Source organism: Pelophylax lessonae (genome assembly GCF_965119305.1).
Source record: "Pelophylax lessonae genome assembly, chromosome: 1".
NCBI lineage: Eukaryota > Metazoa > Chordata > Amphibia > Anura > Ranidae > Pelophylax > Pelophylax lessonae.
Window position 1 is genome coordinate 334,777,887 of NC_138768.1, and position 22,354 is coordinate 334,800,240.

General features: G+C 42.4%; 1 protein-coding gene across 1 annotated transcript in view; it reads left to right on the forward strand.

The window, feature by feature from the left end:
- The window catches only part of AUH (AU RNA binding methylglutaconyl-CoA hydratase), a 445,506-nt gene that overhangs the window by 127,471 nt on the left and 295,681 nt on the right, over nt 1-22,354 (forward strand). The gene's annotated exons all lie outside the window — the stretch shown is intronic.

The following is a 22,354-nucleotide window of genomic DNA, read 5'->3' on the forward strand; positions in this document are numbered from 1 at the left end:
TGATTGTGTCTACCTTCGAGGTGGGTCCATTTGCACAGTTCCACACGAGATCTCTGGAAAAAGATTCTGGTGAAATGGGACAAGAATCCACGGTCTCTAGAGGGGGCTTTGTTCTCTGGCACTTTGACAGGGAAAATCCTTTCTCCCCCCCCTGTACTGGACGGTTATCACCACAGATGCCAGCCCGTCCGGGTGGGGAAGCGCCCTAAGCACAGATTGTGCTCAGGGGGTCTGGACTTTGGAAGAGTCCAGACTGCCGATTAATGTACTGGAACTCTGAGCGTTCAGACTTTGTCTGGATCATTGGGCAATTCGTCTTCAGGGGTGTCCGATAGGAATTCAATCGGACAGTGCCACAGCCGTGGTCTGTGTCCATCACCAAGGGGGCACAAGGAGTGTCCTGGCGGCTTCGGAAGTAGCCGGCAGACAAATTTGGGCCAGGTTTCAGCCTTGGCGGTTTTCTTTCAATGTCCATGGGCCACACATTCCTTGGTGCGTACCTTTATCCAGGGAGTTTGACAATTGGGTCCTCCAGTGCGGTCTCCATTGCTGCCGAGGGACCTCAGTTTGGTTGTCAGTTTTCCAGAAACCTCCCTTGAAAATATTCGAGAGGTTCCCCTGCTTGCGTTGTCCCAGAAGGTGGCCTTTTTGGTGGCTATTACTGCTGCGCGCAGGGTGTCTTGTCATTGTCTTGTCGTTCACCTTACCTGGTGGTTCTTCGTCCCTTCCAAAGGTCGTCTCTGATTTCCATTTGAATGAAGACATTGTGTTGCCTTTCCTATGTCCCAGGCCTAAACATCCTAAAGAAAATGGCTTGCATTCCATGGATGTGGTTCGGGCAATCGGGATGTACCTGGCAGCTACAGAGTCTTTTAGGAAGTCAGACTCCCTATTTGTACTTACAGATGGACCTCGGAAAGGGTTGCACTTCTGCTGCGACCATTTCCAGATGGATCAGACAGACAGTGATTCAGGCCTATTCCATTAGGGGTCAGGTTCCTCCTTTCCCTGTTTAGGTGCACTCTACTCGGGCGCCTGGGCCGTCCGTCATCAGGCATCAGTGCTGCAGGTTTGCAAGGCGGCCATCTGGTTGTCTGTGCACACTTTCACAAAGTTTTATAAGGTGCATGTGTTGGCATCTGCGGATGCTTCTTTTGGCCACAAGGTTTTTGCAGGCTGCTGTTTAGAGGACCTGGTCCTCTTTGAGGGTGTATTGTTATCAAAATCTATATGGACTGGAGGTCTGACTACTGTGTGACTTTTATTGTGTTTTAAACTGTGTTGGTGCTCCTGCGTGCTGTGATGTTAATATAAATAACAAAATCCTACTGCTGCATTGCTCACACCTCTCACACTCTCATATACATTTGAGTAAAATAAATGTATGAATTAACTGGTGCGGCACTCCACAAAGTGCTAGATCTCTAACCTATACTGATACAACAATATCATATATCAGTATATGTGTAATATATAATGTTACAACCTTGAACATATGTGCGTGAAAAAAATATATACAGTATTTATGCAGGAACAAATATTCAATACAGCAATGCAAAAGGTGATCCCAGTGATACTGTGAGTGAATCTGAAACCAATTCCTTGGTTTCACTATCCAAAGTGACACTCCATATACACAGTCCTCAATAGTATAAACTCCTAGATGTTCTTCTTAAAGCGGCTCCCCGGGCATTTTTCATCTTTCCATCTATTAAATACCCTGCCCTTGTTGTTTTACCTTTGGATAGTTAAACATTTTTTTCTCTCCCAGTAAATACCTTATACAGCCCACTTCCTCTTTCTTGTCTGGTAATTATAAAGAAAAGGGTGCAGCGCTAAGAATAAATCATTAAAAACCAAAAGTCCATATAAAAGGAAATAGTTAATTAGAAACCAAAATACATGATGAGAGGAACCATAAGAGGTAGATAGAGTAGATCTGCATCTCTTTGGAAAAGCCTTTACCAGCACCCAATCACACAGCCGCATACCAGAGGATATATACCCCCATTACAGAGATCTTTATTAGCATGATGAATATAATCCTCTGTCATAAGGGCTCAATGAGGATCCCGGAGAGAGATCCTGTATTCCACTCAGAATAAATCCACTTGCAGATCATACAGATACGATTCCACCATTAGGCAGCTGTATATGTGAAGATAAAATGATAACCCCTCATAGTGTAGTTGTATGCATACGTTTATTAAATAAAAATAACGACTTACAGTTAAAAATGTTAATCCCCGCTGAAAGTTCATACACAGCACTAATGCGAGCGTTTGCTTCACTCTGCAGCAATTGAACATAAGGGAGGCTGCCAAATCTCAGCGAGCATAAGCTTAGAGGAGCGTCTCGACTCCTCCAGGCTTCCTTACCAGTTTCGTCATCAAGTGACGTTGTCAGGGGCGTGGCTTTGAGACGCAAATCTCCCGTTTTATCTCGCTGAGAGTGGGTGGGATGAACGTCTTGTGTTCCGGCTTCCTGAGGTGCCCATTGAAATTGCATTCCAGCACCAGGAAGTATCACCTTCATTCGTAAGTGCTGGCACCAGAAACAATACTCTCCATTGCTCAAAATAAGAATAAATGAAGATGCCTCACATCCAAACTCCAAACCAATGGAAAAACAATAGTCACAGATAAAGTGTCAAAAAAAGTACTAACACTATGGAAGTGACACCAATAATTATTTCATAAAAGTGCCAACAGACACTTAATGTAATAGAAATAATTTAAAATGAAAAATACAATAGTTGAGAGAAAATCAAAAAATGTGATAAAAGAATATACATAATAATAAGCCTACACGCTGAGTATGGGTCCCCTCATGCTCCCACACCGCACATATGTACACTCGGAAGGAATTTAAAAAATAAATTTACATTCATAAATTAACACACAAAAAAAAAACGCACAATCAGAGAATTTAAAATTCTTATTTCGCTAAGCATTGTTAATGTACATTCCAAATGAAGTAAAGGTCTTAGCCTTGTAAATCCATTGGGTTTCGAGTTTGGAGACACCCCTAGTGCGATTGCCCCCCCTCCAACCCCCTACATATTTGTCTATTCCCAGAAAAGTAGTAACTGCTCGGTTTCTACCATGGCACACGTCATAATGTCTAGAGACACTGCTCTTAGGATAACCTTTTAAAATATTGGTGACATGTTCTTTGAGTCTCACATGGAGCATGTGAATAGTACGGCCTATGTACTCCAGGCCACACTGGCACCGTATAAGATAAACTACATGTTTGGTAGTGCACGTAATTAATGGTTTAATACTAAACCGAAGCTGTGTAGAGTTAGATTCAAAAGAATCAATCCTCTTCCTCCTATCTGCATTGATTTTGCATATAGGACACTTCCTGCATTGAAAAAAACCCCTATATTGTAAAAGAATGAGATGTTAATTAGGGGATCTATAACATTGGGAGCAATATGCAGTCTCAATGGTGGTACACCCCTAAAGACCCCTTGGGGGGCAGTCGGCAATACTGGACCCAACACATCATCATTCGGCAAAATAGGCCAATGTATTTGTAGTATGCGCTTGACTGAGAAGTGTTAAGAGGAAAAAGAAGAAAAAAAATGCTAATTTAAAGGAGGAGTAGATTTTGCTATGGGCCACAATTATTTTTGGTTTGGCGGTTCATATTATTTACAAAATAGAGGTGTGGCCATGGGCACTAAATTTGCACCCAGTATGGCTAATATGTTTATGGCCAAGTGGGAGGAGGATGCCATCGGTGACGGATCCAGATCTAAGGTGATCATCTGGAGGAGGTACATCGATGACCTCCTCCTCCTATGGGAGGGTGATGGACAAACATTAGAGGAATTCATGTGTAAACTGAACAGCAATTAAAGGGGTATTTCCCTTCAATATGAGTTTGGTCGGGTGAAAATCCATTTTGTGGATCTCAGGATTAGGATTGTTGATGGCAGGATCATCTCCTCTACATTTTTTAAAGAAACAGACAGAAATGGCTTTATTGATGTCAGGAGCTGTCATCACTCTGGTTAAGGTCTATTCCATACAACCATTTTCTGAAATTGAAGAGAAATTGCACCAACCATGAAGACTTTATTCAAGAAGTTTCCACACTTAAAACCAGATTTATTGAAAAAGGATACAAGAGTGATCAATTGGAACAGGCTTTGGCCCGTACGGACCAAAGAAGTCGTGAAGACCCGTTGAGACCAATGATCAGAGAGAATAATGACTCCTTTAAATTTGCATTTTTTTCTTCTTTTTCCTCCCAACACTTCTCAGTCAAGCGCATACTGCAAAAACATTGGCATATTTTGCAGAAAGATGGCAGAATGATAGTGTGTTGGGTCCAGTATTGTCGACTGCCCCCCAAGTGGTCTTTAGGGGTGTGCCACCATTGATACTGCATATTGCTCCCAATGTTCTAAATCCCCCAAGTAACATCTAATTTTTTCACAATCTAGGAGCTTTTTTTTCAATGCAGGAAGCGTGCTATATGCAAAATCAATGCAGATAGGAGGATTGATTCTTTGGAATCGAACTCTACACAGCTTCGGTTTAGTATTAAACCATTTATTACGTGCACTACCAAACATGTAGTTTATCTTATACGGTGCCCATGTGGCCTGGGGTACATAGGCTGTACTATTCGCATGCTCCATGTGAGACTCAAAGAACATATCTCCAATATTTTAAAAGGTTATCCTAAGCACAGTGTCTCTAGACATTATGACATGTGCCATGGTAGAAACCCAGCAGGTACCACTTTTCTGGGAATAGACAAATATGTAGGGAGTTGAAGGGGTAGCAATCGCACTAAGGGTGTCTCCAAACTCAAAACCCAATGGATTTACAAGGCTAAGACCTTTACTCCATTTGGAATGAACATTGATTGGGATATCAACGTGTTTATTAACAATGCTTAGCAAAATAAGAATTTTAAATTCTTTGATTGTGTTTTTTTTTTTTTTGTGTGTTTATTTATGAATGGGATCCTCATTGAGCCCTTATGACAGAGGATTATATTCATCATGCTAATATAGATCTCTGTAATGGTGGTCTATATTCTCTAGTAAGCGGCTGTGTGATTGGGTGCTGGTAAAGGCTTTTCCACAGAGCTTCAGATCTACTCTACTCTACTCATCATGGATTTCGGTTTCTAATGAACTATTTCCTTTTATATGGACTTTTGGTTTTTAATGATTTATTCTTAGCGCTGCACCTTTTTCTTTATATTTTCAGACATGTGGTGAATTGACAGCATTGTGCTAGCTGCTATTGTATTTTCTTTCTTTTATTATTTATTGTTTTCATTTGTCAAGCGAGACAAATATTTAAATTATTGTATGGTAATTAGCCTTGGCTAATGACATTATGCACAGCTCTCTCTCTAACTGACATGGGAGTTTGCGAGCAAGGGAGGAGGGGTGAATCATAGGAGAGCCAATGAGAGTTGCAAAGCTGGAGGGGACTGGATGAGGGCGGAGATAACAGGAGACTGCAGAGGTTCATGAATATTCGCCGAGAGAGGAGAAATGTGCAGGCAAGCAGTGGTGTGTGTCTGTCTGTCTGTCTGTATATGTGTGTCTGTATATACAGGATCTCACAATTTTGTAAATATTTTATTATATCTTTTCATGTGACAACACTGAAGAAATTACACTTTGCTACAATGTAAAGTAGTGATTATACAGCTTGTATAACAGTGTAAATTTGCTGTCCCCTCAAAATAACTCAACACACAGCCATTACTGTCTAAACTGCTGGCAACAAAAGTGAGTACACCCCTTAGTTAAAATGTCCAAATTGGGCCCAAAGTGTCAATATTTTGTGTGGCCACCCTTATTTTCCAGCACTGCTAGAACCCTCTTGGGCATGGAGTTCACCAGAACTTCACAGATTGCCACTGGAGTCCTCTTCCACTCCTCCATGATGACATCACGGAGCTGGTAGATGTAAGAGACCTTGAGCTCCTCCATCTTCCGTTTGAGGATGCCCCACAGATGCTCAATAGGGTTTAGGTCTGGAGACATGCTTGGCCAGTCCATCACCTTTACCCTCAGCTTCCTTATCAAGACAGTGGTCATCTTAGAGATGTGTTTTGGGTCATTCTGTTGGAATACTGCCCTGCAGCCCAGTCTCAGGAGGGAGGGGATCATGCTCTGCTTCAGTATGTCACAATACATGTTGGCAATCATGGTTCCCTCAATGAACTGTAGCTCCCCAGTGCCGGCAGCACTCATGCAGCCCCAGACCATGACACTCCCACCACCATGCTTGACTGTAGGCAAGACACACTTGTCTTTGTACTCCTCACCTGGTTGCCGCACCACACGCTTGACACCATCTGAACAAAATAAGTTTATCTTGGTCTCATCAGACCACAGGACATGGTTCCAGTAATCCATGTTTTTAGTCTGCTTGTCTTCATCAAACTGTTTACGGCTTTCTTGTGCATCATCTTTATAAGAGGCTTCCTTCTCAGACAACAGCCATACAGACCAATTTGATGCAGTGTGTGGCGTATGGTCTGAGCAACAATTCTTTTTTTCAGATCCTCAGAGAGCTCTTTGCCATGAGGTGCCATGTTGAACTTCCAGGAACCAGTATGAGACAATAAGCGATAAAGTGAAATTTAACACACCTGCTCCCCATTCACACCTGAGACCTTGTAACACTAACGAGTCACATGACATCGGGGAGGGAAAATTGCTAATTGAGCCCAATTTGGACATTTTCACTTAGGGATATACTCGCTTTTGTTGCCAGCGGTTTAGACATTAATGGCTGTGTTGAGTTATTTTGAGGGGACAGCAAATTTACACTGTTATATAAGCTGTACACTCACTACTTGAAAGTGTCATTGCTTCAGTGTTGTCAAATAAAAAGATATAATACAATATTTAAAAAAGTGTGAGGGGTGTACTCACTTTTGTGAGATACTGTGTGTGTGTGTGTGTGTGTATGTGTATATATATATATATATATATATATATATATATATATATATATATATATATATATATATATATATATATATATATATATAATGTGTGTATGTGTGTGTCTGTATAAATCCAGGAAGTGAACAGTCAGCAGCTTCAGCTGCCCACAGTTAGAATGGCGCAGCATATTGGCAAGTACAGAGTCACAGTACATATAAAATAATATGCAAAGTGGTTGGAGGGAAGCTTCAGAATGGCAAAGATGTTTTTATTACAAATTATGTGAGCAGACTGCAGTTCCTCTGTAACACACTCCGATTATTCAGTGAGACAAATGTGCTTCACACTGTGTTTTAACCCCTTCACTGGATGTGTTCTCATCAGGAGCAATGGACCACATATGATAATATGGTCTAATTGTGCTTTTTTCCCTTTAGAGGAGGTTTGACGTCACAATGCTCATACTGGACAGAAGGACTCTTTGGTAACTTTTATCCTTACACCTTGGAAAATTGCTGTATTTAATATTATATATATTTTTTTCACACTCATATGTGTTCAAGGTGGTAACATTATATATTATACACTTGTATCGGTATATATTGGAGTTAAACACTTTGTGGAACGCGGCACCAATTGATTCATACATTTATTGTGTTTTTACTATGTGGCAAAGCAATGCAGTGTGTAATCCTCCCTGTGGCACACTGAAAGTCCAGCTTTTTACCTGTATAAGTTTTTACTGTATTTGACATTATGGTAAAAAATTCCCACATGAGCTTTCATCCTTCTAAGTTCAAAAGATGCATTTAAATGAATTTTCTTTTAAAAGCATGAAGGGAAAAGTATCCAAATGTCTAAAAGCAATTAGATCTTTAGTTATTATGGACTACTTAAAGCGACTCTGTAGCAAAAATTAGAATTGAGATAATAGCAGTACCTGTAAAGAAGTACTTACCTTTCCCACTATCCACACTGCACTGATGAATAAGAGACTCTCAGAAGTGTTCGTTTCTAAAGAAACTTCAGCGAATGATTCCTCTTCATCAAAATGGTGTTCTGCTGCTCAGCCAGTGTTACTCGTAAGTATTTTTTACAAGTACAGTTATTATTTTAACTTTATGACGGAGGGACTTTAAACTCTTTTTGGTTCTTTAAATTTTGCACAGGACTCCTTGATAAATCTATTGGTAGATAATTTGTTTCAAGAGAAGCCTATATCTTCATGGTATTATTGATTACATATGTAGTTTTGTGGTTTTTAAAACCACCAGCTCTCTTTTGAAAAAAAGCCCTCTTGTCCTTGAACAGTCCAGAGCAATTTTAATCTGCTGTTTTAATTGTTTCCCAGTTGAAATCTTTAATCTACGGTTTTAAATAGTTGACAATTTTGAGTGACTAAAGAATTAGAGCTGTGGGGAAAAACAATTGTAACCGTTTGATTTCCAGTCAAAAGTTGTTTCCAAGCCTTTTTCAACCCAGTATTATTAAATTGTAATCGTGAAAACTAGGCATTAATGCAGCCCGGGTGGCAAATTGCTGTTAACCATTTGGTTCAATTCAATAATTTTTTTAATTAAATGCTAATAGCTTGCAAAATTGCTGCAAGTTTCTTAATTTATGGCTGGTATTCGTTTATAATTTATAGATTTTTGGTGGATGTTAGAAAATTTACATGTGTAAATCTATTTTGGTATAGAAAAAAAACTATAAAATGTATATGAGTGAGTGTGTGTATGTATATATGTGCGTGTGTGTATGTATGTGTGTATATATATATATATATATATATATATATATATATATATATATATATATATCTCTATATATAGTGAAAAATTTATGTACAACAGCACTTGCATGCTAAGTGATAACTTCCATAGTTTAATTCTTAAGTAGAAAAAAATGCAGCGCTAACCTAAATAAAAAAATGTATAATACATATACCTGATGAAATAGTCTAAAACTTTGCGCTCAGTGTCAGTGACATGCAAGCATGATCAAATATGAAGATACATAAACATGCATACATAAGTATGTGATATCTCCGTGTAACTGAATACGCAAATATGTGTATATCATGCAAAGCAAATTGTAAATAAAAAACTAACCCACATAAACACTTGTGAGAATATCCCAAAAATAATCTTATAAATTCCACTGTGATCTACTCCCAGTGGACCTTCACCACCATGCTTCAAAAGGGCTTTTTGGAAAAATATGACTAACATGAGAGAGGTCATATAACACATGAACCAAGAATAACCTCTGGTCAGCAATGGTCTTCCCTTGTCGGCAAGCAGGCATCCCCATAGAAGGAATCCAGTGGCTAACAGAGCCACATTATGGTCACTCCTCCTCAGCCTGGATCCTCCCCAAACCTCACATTTATGTCAAACAGAGAAAAGAAAGAGCGGGGTCGCTCCAACTGAATCATCAATGTGCTATTCCTGATGTACAGGTGGAGCATCCTGGCTCTCTCGTTTCTCTCTTTTTGACAAATATGTGATGTTTGAGCAGGATTGAGGCTGAGGAGGGATGACTATAGGGTGGTGAATATTGAGCGCCATAATTCACAACAGGAACACAATCCACAAATACTCTGCCTGTAAAGGATCAGTCATTGTCATTCATTGCACTAAGCATGCAGTCTGAAGACTACACAGGATTAAAGCCTTCCCAAATAATACTTTTGCAAAACTTTCATTTCTCTTTCATTTATTGATGGACACAGCTCTCCATTATTCAGAACCACAGGGTTATATTGCCCCCTACAAGAGAAGGACACCAGGCAGAAAAAAGACTTGGCTACGCCAATGGGCAGTCCTAGGTGGTATACTTCCCCCTCTCTGCTATAGGCCTTCAGTTTTTTTTTTTTTTCCGACCTAGTCACGAGTAACGACCTAGTTTTTTTCCTTTTTTAAATGACTTTTTTTCCTCCTGGGTTTTTTTTTCCTGCGAGATCTACAATCAACTGCTGGACTGGTGGCGGGCTTGATATCTAGATCCAGTGGTCACTCCATTCTGGCCAGTGAGTGTGTGCAGACCACAGCTCCGCACTAGATCAGCTGCGACATAGCCCCACTGGACGAGGGCTGGCCTTTGCGTTAAACCCCTCTCAAGGTCGCATTTTACCAGGTCTCGGCGACCAGGTCACGGCCTGAGTCGCAGCGTTTCTCCTGACCAACAGCCCCCCATTTCTATGGTGAGGAGGTTCTGTCCAGAGTGATGCCTGCCTGGTTCCTGGTATGGTGAGTAGCTATCCCCCCTCTCCCCCTTTAGGGTTTTGGGTTGGTAAGACCTGTGGGTTCCCCTCAGACCCCCTCTTGGTTGTTTTTGGTCCCTGTGGTTCTTCTGGTAATCCCCCCACCATGCCCCTCTCTTAGGATAGTGACGGGCTGGTGTGCTGCACTGTACCAGTAGTGGGGGGGTTGTACTGCTAGCGGGCTGGGCTTCTCGAATTGGGGGGGGCGCACAGTCCCCCCTCTCCTTGCTGGCTAATGTCAGGGCTCCAAGGATCCCTCCTGGGTTCCTGGGAGGTTCACGGAGCTGCATGCGGCAGCCATTTTACTGTAGCCTATGTGTTTCAATTGGTAGGCGGCCATTTTTCGTTGATCCGGTGTGCTAATAGAGCGGCGGGCCATAACATTGGAGCCTCTGGGTGGCAATTTCAGCTGTGGGGGGCTCCTCCTTGTCTCCTGGTGTCCACTCTGGGTTTTTCCTTCCCCTTGGATGCCGCACATGGAGCAGTGCTATCCCTGGTTCAGACCGATGCTACTCTGGTGGGGTGGCGAGTCTGGTGGGGTCCGTCCCTCTCTCTGCTGCAGGTTGTAGAGTGCTCTGCTTGCTGGTGACCCAAGTGTGCTACCGGCGCGGTGGGGGTGTCCCATAGCGGTGCTAGGCTTTTGTGAGGATCCTCCGCTTTTCTTATGGAGTCTCAGGAACACGTTTCCCCACCTGACCCCCTCTCAGGGGCTGCAGGTCCCTCGGGCTTCCAGACCTTCAATGATGCACTGACGGCAGTCCTGGAGTAATTTGTTTCCTGAGTGGAGGTGGACTTTGGGTGGCGGGCTAGCAAAAAGCATCCCCCACCTTTCCCTGCTTCATCTATCTAATCAGATCCTGAATCTGACTCGGCCGCCATGGACGTGGCCCACCCTGCAGGGTCTGCAGCTGCGCTCCCTGATTTATTGGATAGTGAAGATGATTTCTCCACACGTAGAAACTGTGCACGAGAAGGGGCTAGTTGAGCTGGTTGCATCCGTGCAGGAAACTTTAAAAATTGAGGATGCAGTTGAGACTGCAGCGGAGGTGCCGGTCCATTTTTGCACCCACAAGTCGTCTCACACGGCAAAAGTGTTTCCTTATCCCTCCTATTTTGACAAATTTGTCTCTAAAGAGTGGGAGCGTCTGAAGCGTCCCTTTGTGGTTCCTAAACACTTTGTGGTGAGGTACCTCTTTGAGGAGTCTCTCCTCAAGAAGTGGACTGTTCCACCAGTGGTGGACCCCCCTGTTTCCAGGTTGAACAAGGCAACCATGATCCTGGAAGAGGAATCTCTGGCTTTTGAAGATCTGGCTGACAGGAAGGTGGAGTCTGTAGCCGGCTATATGTTTACTGTTTCTGGTTCGGCGCTTAGGCCAGTCCTGACCATTGCCCTGGTGTCGCAAACTCTTAACAGAGTGGACTAAACTTTTGCGCCGTGACCTAGAGGGTGAGCAGATTCCCTTTGCCTTTGCTGAATTGGTTGACCAGCTGGTCCAGGGATTGCAGTTTGTCTGCGATGCCTCTTTGGATGCGGCTCCACTGATTTCTAGGCTGTCTGTTTCAGCAGTGGTGCTTAGGCGTGTATTGTGGCTTAAGCGTTTTTCTGCAGACCAGACTTCTAAAAAAGCTCTGACTGATTTACCCCTTCAGGGAGTGATCGTTTGTTTGGGGCTACCCTGGATGTCATCATTAGGAGTCTCACAGCGGGGAAGAGTACTTTTCTTCTACAGTCTGGAATGGGAAAAGAACCACATTTGTGCCCTCCGGAAAGGTTCTTCCCTCCCAATGTGCATCTGTCCCCAGATCCGATTGCAAGCTCTCTTGGGGCGGTGCAAAGGAGGAGGGTAAGGTACATATGATTTTGGACCTCAAGGCCCTGAACTGCTTTGTGCAGGTACAGAAGTTCAAAATGGAGTCCATTCGCACGGTGATGGCATCCCTTCATCAGGGGGATTTTCTCGCTTCTATCAACATCAAGGATGCCTACCTTCACATTCCAATATGTGCCGGTCACCAGCACTTCCTCTGCTTTGCCGTGGGCGAGAAGCATTATCAGTATGTGGCGTTACTCTTTGGTCTTGCCTCTGCTCCTTGGGTCTTCACAAAAGTGTTGGCCCCGGTGCTAGAATTGTTGCGTCAGCGGGGGCTTGCTGTAATGGGGTACCTGGACGATCTTCTGCGAGCGGAGCCTCTGTCTGCTCTGATGGACAACTTGGAGATTAATAAAATCAAGGGGGGAATCCTGCGCTAAATAACAAATAGAGATGACAAACTGATCGTATATAATGACATGAACAGGCTAGCAGCTAGAACACTGGACTTATAGAAATCCCACTCAAATATATATCAAAATAGTGCAGCGCTAGGAACATTAAAATAAATCATACATAAAAAGGCTAAAAACTGTAGTATGGTTAATCACTCAACCAAACCCAAGTGTGCATAGAAACATGAGTCCATTATATTAAAAAAGACAATCAACTTGCAAGGATGGTAGAGAGTCCAATGCAGAGTAGAAATCCCAAGGTGCGGAGAGCAGAGTTGGAAAGACACCCAAATGTGTGAATAAGGTGGCTGCTTACCGCAACTAGTGGGCCTCCAAATTAATGGATAAGCCACTTAGGCGTGAAGTGTTAGCCCTAATGGGATGGACTTTCTCCTCCACTTCAGTGGACCAGGATCAATTCCGTGTGTTCCTATACCCCGCTCAGTCACAAGGCAGATATGACTCCAATATGTATGGCAGTATGCAAGGAATGAAGGAAATCATAGCGTAATCCCGTAATACAATTAAATTGGTTTTATTAAAGTTCTACTTACATAATGGCAGACATGTATGTGCAGACAGTATACAATAGCGGCGTCCCGCTAGGATAAAACACGAGCCGGCGTCTTGGGGGCGTGACAGGCGCGATGTCCGGAACCTCCCGACCGGTTTCGTCAGAGTGACGTCGTCAGGGGCGTGGTTACCGGACATCGCGGTCACGCCTGGTAAATACCCCATATGCTCATCACTTCCGGATAATCCTCCAATTAAAGAAGAAGAAGGGCGGAAGTGACGCATCCGCTGTTTGGCCGTTGAGGGCGGAAATGATTAATATGTGAAAACGATCTAGATGTTCACAAGGGACAGGGTTGGAACACTCTGTCCTCTTTCGTTCTAACATTAATATAATAGAATATTAAATGAGCCACTATGTTAATTATACAAACAGCGGCCCAAAAACAAAAACAAGCAGTATAGAAAAAACGGCAATATAGAGAGAATAGCCACCAATTGTGCATAGCGCCATCTTGTGGCCAAAAATTATATTGCGGCCAAAAAAAATCCCTAATTGAAATAAAAAAGAGGAACGAGGGCCAAAAAGTGGATTGCAACACCTTTCCCTTTAACAGATGACCTCTTACTCATAGCCTTACATGTATCAAAATACTCATAACAATAAAAAGTTATTAAAAAACAGTGAAAAAGGCCATTAATTAAAAATACATTTAGCAGATAGTGATATATGGCTAAAAATACATATAAAACCAGAAAATATCAAAATAAAGCTTGAAAAATAGTGCAATTCCTAGAACTGCAAAAATTAAGATAAATGGGACTTGATGACATATCTATCCATTTCCCGCATCAACCTCATTAGCTGTTATTGATGAAACAGTTAATGTCCCATTCGACGTTAAGGCCGAAGGGGACATAGGATTTTAAAATGTAAATCCATCGTGTTTCAGCACGGGATAATTCCCTTTTGGCATTAGCTCCTCGCCAATTAGGAGCAAATTGATCAAATGCCACAAACAGCGTGTTGCGGGGGTCTTTATGTCGACAGGAGTCGAAATGTTTCGACACACTGTGGCCAGGAAAACCTTTGCGGATATTGGCCACATGTTCTCCCATGCGTATTTGCATGGTCCGCAGAGTTCGTCCAATGTACTGCTTCCCACATTTACATTGGAGTAGATAAACTACATTTTGTGTTGAACAAGTGATGAAGGAATTAATCGGGTATTCTCTCCCAGTGACCTGAGACCTAATTTTCTCTATCCTCCTACCCTTGAACGCATTTAGAGCACAGATATTGCATCTCTTGCAGGGATAGAACCCTTTAAGTTCTGGGAAAAACCTGGGTTTCTGTGGTTTCTCGATAACATTATGGGCCACCTGGTGTCGTAGCGATGGGGCACCTCTAAAAATAACATTAGGCCGGTCTGGGAGGACTGGACCCAGCACTCTGTCATTTTTAATGACGGACCAATGTTTTTGCATAATTTTTTTGACCTCATAATGTTGGGTACTGAACGAGGTGACAAAACAGTTTTTAAACGGTTGATTATCATTGGTTCTTGTGCGAGGGGCTAATAGATTCGACCTATCCATATCAGCCACCTCCCTGATGGTCTTATCTAAGGAGTCGGCATGATATCCCCTATCCAAAAACTTGCTTTTGAGCTGTGAGGCTTGTGAAAGGAAGCTGTCAAGGTGGGTACAATTACGCCGTAGCCTCATAAATTGTCCTTTGGGGACGGCTTGTAACCACGATTTATGGTGACAGCTATCCACTGGGATAAAGCTGTTTCGGTCGGTCTGTTTAAAAAAGGTGGAAGTAACCAACCTGTCCTCTTCCACAGACAAACTCAAGTCCAAGAAACTGATATTGGTAGTGCTACTGGTACAATCCAGTTTTATACCTCTGTCGTTCTCATTTAGTGTAGACATGAATAGATCAAGGGAACACTGATCACCATCCCATAGGAGGAGGATGTCGTCTATGTACCTCCTCCACAGCACCAGCTGGGGTGGTCGGTCCTTATAGACGACATCCTCCTCCCACCTGGCCATAAATAAATTGGCCAGGCTGGGGGCAAATTTTGCCCCCATAGCCACACCGCGGCACTGTAAAAAATAGGTGTCATTAAACCAAAAAAAATTGTGCGTCATTGCAAAACTCAAAATCTCCAAGATGAACTCAATCTGCTCTTTATCTAACCCACTGAGGGTATTCAGATAATATTGTACCGCCTCATATCCCAATTGATGTGGGATGATCGTGTACAGGGACATGACGTCAGCCGTGGCCACGATCATACCTTCCTTCCATGTGACGTCCTTAATGATGTTGAGGACATGTGTCGTGTCCTTGAGATAGGAAGGCATTTGTGATACCAGTGGTTGGAGAAAGGCATCAACATATCTCCCAATGCGAGAGCATAAGGAGTCTATCCCACTAATGATGGGACGACCGGGGGGTTTAATGGGATTTTTGTGTACTTTAGGGAGAAAGTACATAACTGGCAAACGGGGAGCCAGAGGGACAAGAAACAATTTTTCCTTTTCTTTAAGAATGCCTTTATCAAAGGCTTGATTTACTAGAATCTGAAGCTCTTTTTTGTATTTTACTGTAGGATTCCTATTAAGAATCTGGTAAGTGTCCCTATCGCTCAAAATGTTGTTCATCTCAAGGACATAGTCATCCTTGTCCAGAACGACAATACCGCCGCCTTTGTCGGCCGGACGAATGACTATGTCCTTGTGTTCACACAGTGTCTGTAGCCCAATTTGCAGGGAATTGTTAGTCGGTGGCTTCCTTATCTTAATCTTTTCCAAGTCACCTAGTACCAGTTCTTTGAAGACCCGAACAGAAGAGGAGACTTTTCCAGATGGATTAAATAGAGAGGCGTTGGCGAGGGAAGTATGTGTATACTTGTTGGTATTATTAGAAATGGTTCTACTGGGATTGGATAATATATATCTTTGTATATTCAACTTTCTAATATATTTTTGGACATCAATGAAGGTGTCAAACTTGTTGATTGTCTTTGGAGGTGCAAACTTCAATCCCCGGTTTAGCACGGATTGTTCCTCTTTAGTGAAAGAGGCTTTAGAAAGGTTGAATATACCCCCATCATTTAAATTAATTTAAAAATTCCCCCCAGGTGTTCCATCCAACAGAGGGTCTAATAATTATAACAACAATAATAGGAATAATAATAGGCCTTATTTTTCCAATCAGCAAAAACTTTTGCCTAATAACAGACGGGGGCCATCACAATATGATTATTATGATGCCCCCTATACACCAAGACCTGGAGGTAGTGTACCTACCTTTAATAGGTTCACTCCTCTGGATAATGGTGGATGGGATTCCCCTAATGATAACAGGGTCATCACCCGTCATCCTAGGAATGAACCGAGAGGGTGGAATGATAACAGGGATCGTTTTGGGTCAGAATACGAACAATTCGATTCACCACGTAATTTTCGTCCACCCCCACCATCTAATATGAACCAATACCAAGGGGATTTTCCCAGAGACTATCAAAACATCCAAAGGGATACCGAACAAAGAGAGGGACCAGAGGGGGGCGGAAGGCGAGGGCAAAAAAGAAGGCGACTATAAATGATGGGGGTATATTCAACCTTTCTAAAGCCTCTTTCACTAAAGAGGAACAATCCGTGCTAAACCGGGGATTGAAGTTTGCACCTCCAAAGACAATCAACAAGTTTGACACCTTCATTGATGTCCAAAAATATATTAGAAAGTTGAATATACAAAGATATATATTATCCAATCCCAGTAGAACCATTTCTAATAATACCAACAAGTATACACATACTTCCCTCGCCAACGCCTCTCTATTTAATCCATCTGGAAAAGTCTCCTCTTCTGTTCGGGTCTTCAAAGAACTGGTACTAGGTGACTTGGAAAAGATTAAGATAAGGAAGCCACCGACTAACAATTCCCTGCAAATTGGGCTACAGACACTGTGTGAACACAAGGACATAGTCATTCGTCCGGCCGACAAAGGCGGCGGTATTGTCGTTCTGGACAAGGATGACTATGTCCTTGAGATGAACAACATTTTGAGCGATAGGGACACTTACCAGATTCTTAATAGGAATCCTACAGTAAAATACAAAAAAGAGCTTCAGATTCTAGTAAATCAAGCCTTTGATAAAGGCATTCTTAAAGAAAAGGAAAAATTGTTTCTTGTCCCTCTGGCTCCCCGTTTGCCAGTTATGTACTTTCTCCCTAAAGTACACAAAAATCCCATTAAACCCCCCGGTCGTCCCATCATTAGTGGGATAGACTCCTTATGCTCTCGCATTGGGAGATATGTTGATGCCTTTCTCCAACCACTGGTATCACAAATGCCTTCCTATCTCAAGGACACGACACATGTCCTCAACATCATTAAGGACGTCACATGGAAGGAAGGTATGATCGTGGCCACGGCTGACGTCATGTCCCTGTACACGATCATCCCACATCAATTGGGATATGAGGCGGTACAATATTATCTGAATACCCTCAGTGGGTTAGATAAAGAGCAGATTGAGTTCATCTTGGAGATTTTGAGTTTTGCAATGACGCACAATTTTTTTTGGTTTAATGACACCTATTTTTTACAGTGCCGCGGTGTGGCTATGGGGGCAAAATTTGCCCCCAGCCTGGCCAATTTATTTATGGCCAGGTGGGAGGAGGATGTCGTCTATAAGGACCGACCACCCCAGCTGGTGCTGTGGAGGAGGTACATAGACGACATCCTCCTCCTATGGGATGGTGATCAGTGTTCCCTTGATCTATTCATGTCTACACTAAATGAGAACGACAGAGGTATAAAACTGGATTGTACCAGTAGCACTACCAATATCAGTTTCTTGGACTTGAGTTTGTCTGTGGAAGAGGACAGGTTGGTTACTTCCACCTTTTTTAAACAGACCGACCGAAACAGCTTTATCCCAGTGGATAGCTGTCACCATAAATCGTGGTTACAAGCCGTCCCCAAAGGACAATTTATGAGGCTACGGCGTAATTGTACCCACCTTGACAGCTTCCTTTCACAAGCCTCACAGCTCAAAAGCAAGTTTTTGGATAGGGGATATCGTGCCGACTCCTTAGATAAGACCATCAGGGAGGTGGCTGATATGGATAGGTCGAATCTATTAGCCCCTCGCACAAGAACCAATGATAATCAACCGTTTAAAAACTGTTTTGTCACCTCGTTCAGTACCCAACATTATGAGGTCAAAAAAATTATGCAAAAACATTGGTCCGTCATTAAAAATGACAGAGTGCTGGGTCCAGTCCTCCCAGACCGGCCTAATGTTATTTTTAGAGGTGCCCCATCGCTACGACACCAGGTGGCCCATAATGTTATCGAGAAACCACAGAAACCCAGGTTTTTCCCAGAACTTAAAGGGTTCTATCCCTGCAAGAGATGCAATATCTGTGCTCTAAATGCGTTCAAGGGTAGGAGGATAGAGAAAATTAGGTCTCAGGTCACTGGGAGAGAATACCCGATTAATTCCTTCATCACTTGTTCAACACAAAATGTAGTTTATCTACTCCAATGTAAATGTGGGAAGCAGTACATTGGACGAACTCTGCGGACCATGCAAATACGCATGGGAGAACATGTGGCCAATATCCGCAAAGGTTTTCCTGGCCACAGTGTGTCGAAACATTTCGACTCCTGTCGACATAAAGACCCCCGCAACACGCTGTTTGTGGCATTTGATCAATTTGCTCCTAATTGGCGAGGAGCTAATGCCAAAAGGGAATTATCCCGTGCTGAAACACGATGGATTTACATTTTAAAATCCTATGTCCCCTTCGGCCTTAACGTCGAATGGGACATTAACTGTTTCATCAATAACAGCTAATGAGGTTGATGCGGGAAATGGATAGATATGTCATCAAGTCCCATTTATCTTAATTTTTGCAGTTCTAGGAATTGCACTATTTTTCAAGCTTTATTTTGATATTTTCTGGTTTTATATGTATTTTTAGCCATATATCACTATCTGCTAAATGTATTTTTAATTAATGGCCTTTTTCACTGTTTTTTAATAACTTTTTATTGTTATGAGTATTTTGATACATGTAAGGCTATGAGTAAGAGGTCATCTGTTAAAGGGAAAGGTGTTGCAATCCACTTTTTGGCCCTCGTTCCTCTTTTTTATTTCAATTAGGGATTTTTTTTGGCCGCAATATAATTTTTGGCCACAAGATGGCGCTATGCACAATTGGTGGCTATTCTCTCTATATTGCCGTTTTTTCTATACTGCTTGTTTTTGTTTTTGGGCCGCTGTTTGTATAATTAACATAGTGGCTCATTTAATATTCTATTATATTAATGTTAGAACGAAAGAGGACAGAGTGTTCCAACCCTGTCCCTTGTGAACATCTAGATCGTTTTCACATATTAATCATTTCCGCCCTCAACGGCCAAACAGCGGATGCGTCACTTCCGCCCTTCTTCTTCTTTAATTGGAGGATTATCCGGAAGTGATGAGCATATGGGGTATTTACCAGGCGTGACCGCGATGTCCGGTAACCACGCCCCTGACGACGTCACTCTGACGAAACCGGTCGGGAGGTTCCGGACATCGCGCCTGTCACGCCCCCAAGACGCCGGCTCGTGTTTTATCCTAGCGGGACGCCGCTATTGTATACTGTCTGCACATACATGTCTGCCATTATGTAAGTAGAACTTTAATAAAACCAATTTAATTGTATTACGGGATTACGCTATGATTTCCTTCATTCCTTGCATACTGCCATACATATTGGAGTCATATCTGCCTTGTGACTGAGCGGGGTATAGGAACACACGGAATTGATCCTGGTCCACTGAAGTGGAGGAGAAAGTCCATCCCATTAGGGCTAACACTTCACGCCTAAGTGGCTTATCCATTAATTTGGAGGCCCACTAGTTGCGGTAAGCAGCCACCTTATTCACACATTTGGGTGTCTTTCCAACTCTGCTCTCCGCACCTTGGGATTTCTACTCTGCATTGGACTCTCTACCATCCTTGCAAGTTGATTGTCTTTTTTAATATAATGGACTCATGTTTCTATGCACACTTGGGTTTGGTTGAGTGATTAACCATACTACAGTTTTTAGCCTTTTTATGTATGATTTATTTTAATGTTCCTAGCGCTGCACTATTTTGATATATATTTGAGTGGGATTTCTATAAGTCCAGTGTTCTAGCTGCTAGCCTGTTCATGTCATTATATACGATCAGTTTGTCATCTCTATTTGTTATTTAGCGCAGGATTCCCCCCTTGATTTTATTTGCTTTTTATAGTTCTTATTCTGCTGCTAGTATTTTATCATTACTGTTTATCACACCATGGACATTTTTGAGTTTAGGACTCAACAGGTCCTTGATATGGAGGATGTCTTCACTGGCACCCTGGTTCCAACAGATGATGTCGGGAGCCGTTTTACGAGATTAAAGAACCTGATGACTACCGAAGTGCACACTAACTGGGACATAGCGTTCTTAGAACGATATGTCGCAGATAAGATGGTACCTAGGAGCCTCAGGTGGGAGGTCAATCCCCAGAGTGATGAGTCTGACCTAGATGGTTGGTTCAAATATTTTAATGGGGCTGGAATTCAGTTTTTACAATTCCTCATTAGTAGGAAAAGGAGCAAGTTATCTAAAATCGACGGTGAAATCAGTGATTTGAAAAAATCTCTGATCGAATTCAAGGAGAAAGATGAATATAAAAAACAGTCCGAGCTCCTTGTAAAACATTTAGAAAAAGAGACCATTGATCAAAAAAATAAGAAAAAACGAAAGTATAATCGCGATGTGGGTGACTATAAAAACGACACAGTGTTTAAATGGCAAGTCGCTAGGGCAGCCACTAATGCCAATATGGGTGATAACATTCAGGATGAACCCATGGACACTGTGACAGCCACCACCTCATTACCCAATGGCCAAGTTTCTTCTAGAGGGTTTAATAATAAGCCCATTAATGGCGGGAAGGGACATAATATCAAAAAATTCCCCCCAGGTGTTCCATCCAACAGAGGGTCTAATAATTATAACAACAATAATAGGAATAATAATAGGCCTTATTTTTCCAATCAGCAAAAACTTTTGCCTAATAACAGACGGGGGCCATCACAATATGATTATTATGATGCCCCCTATACACCAAGACCTGGAGGTAGTGTACCTACCTTTAATAGGTTCACTCCTCTGGATAATGGTGGATGGGATTCCCCTAATGATAACAGGGTCATCACCCGTCATCCTAGGAATGAACCGAGAGGGTGGAATGATAACAGGGATCGTTTTGGGTCAGAATACGAACAATTCGATTCACCACGTAATTTTCGTCCACCCCCACCATCTAATATGAACCAATACCAAGGGGATTTTCCCAGAGACTATCAAAACATCCAAAGGGATACCGAACAAAGAGAGGGACCAGAGGGGGGCGGAAGGCGAGGGCAAAAAAGAAGGCGACTATAAATGATGGGGGTATATTCAACCTTTCTAAAGCCTCTTTCACTAAAGAGGAACAATCCGTGCTAAACCGGGGATTGAAGTTTGCACCTCCAAAGACAATCAACAAGTTTGACACCTTCATTGATGTCCAAAAATATATTAGAAAGTTGAATATACAAAGATATATATTATCCAATCCCAGTAGAACCATTTCTAATAATACCAACAAGTATACACATACTTCCCTCGCCAACGCCTCTCTATTTAATCCATCTGGAAAAGTCTCCTCTTCTGTTCGGGTCTTCAAAGAACTGGTACTAGGTGACTTGGAAAAGATTAAGATAAGGAAGCCACCGACTAACAATTCCCTGCAAATTGGGCTACAGACACTGTGTGAACACAAGGACATAGTCATTCGTCCGGCCGACAAAGGCGGCGGTATTGTCGTTCTGGACAAGGATGACTATGTCCTTGAGATGAACAACATTTTGAGCGATAGGGACACTTACCAGATTCTTAATAGGAATCCTACAGTAAAATACAAAAAAGAGCTTCAGATTCTAGTAAATCAAGCCTTTGATAAAGGCATTCTTAAAGAAAAGGAAAAATTGTTTCTTGTCCCTCTGGCTCCCCGTTTGCCAGTTATGTACTTTCTCCCTAAAGTACACAAAAATCCCATTAAACCCCCCGGTCGTCCCATCATTAGTGGGATAGACTCCTTATGCTCTCGCATTGGGAGATATGTTGATGCCTTTCTCCAACCACTGGTATCACAAATGCCTTCCTATCTCAAGGACACGACACATGTCCTCAACATCATTAAGGACGTCACATGGAAGGAAGGTATGATCGTGGCCACGGCTGACGTCATGTCCCTGTACACGATCATCCC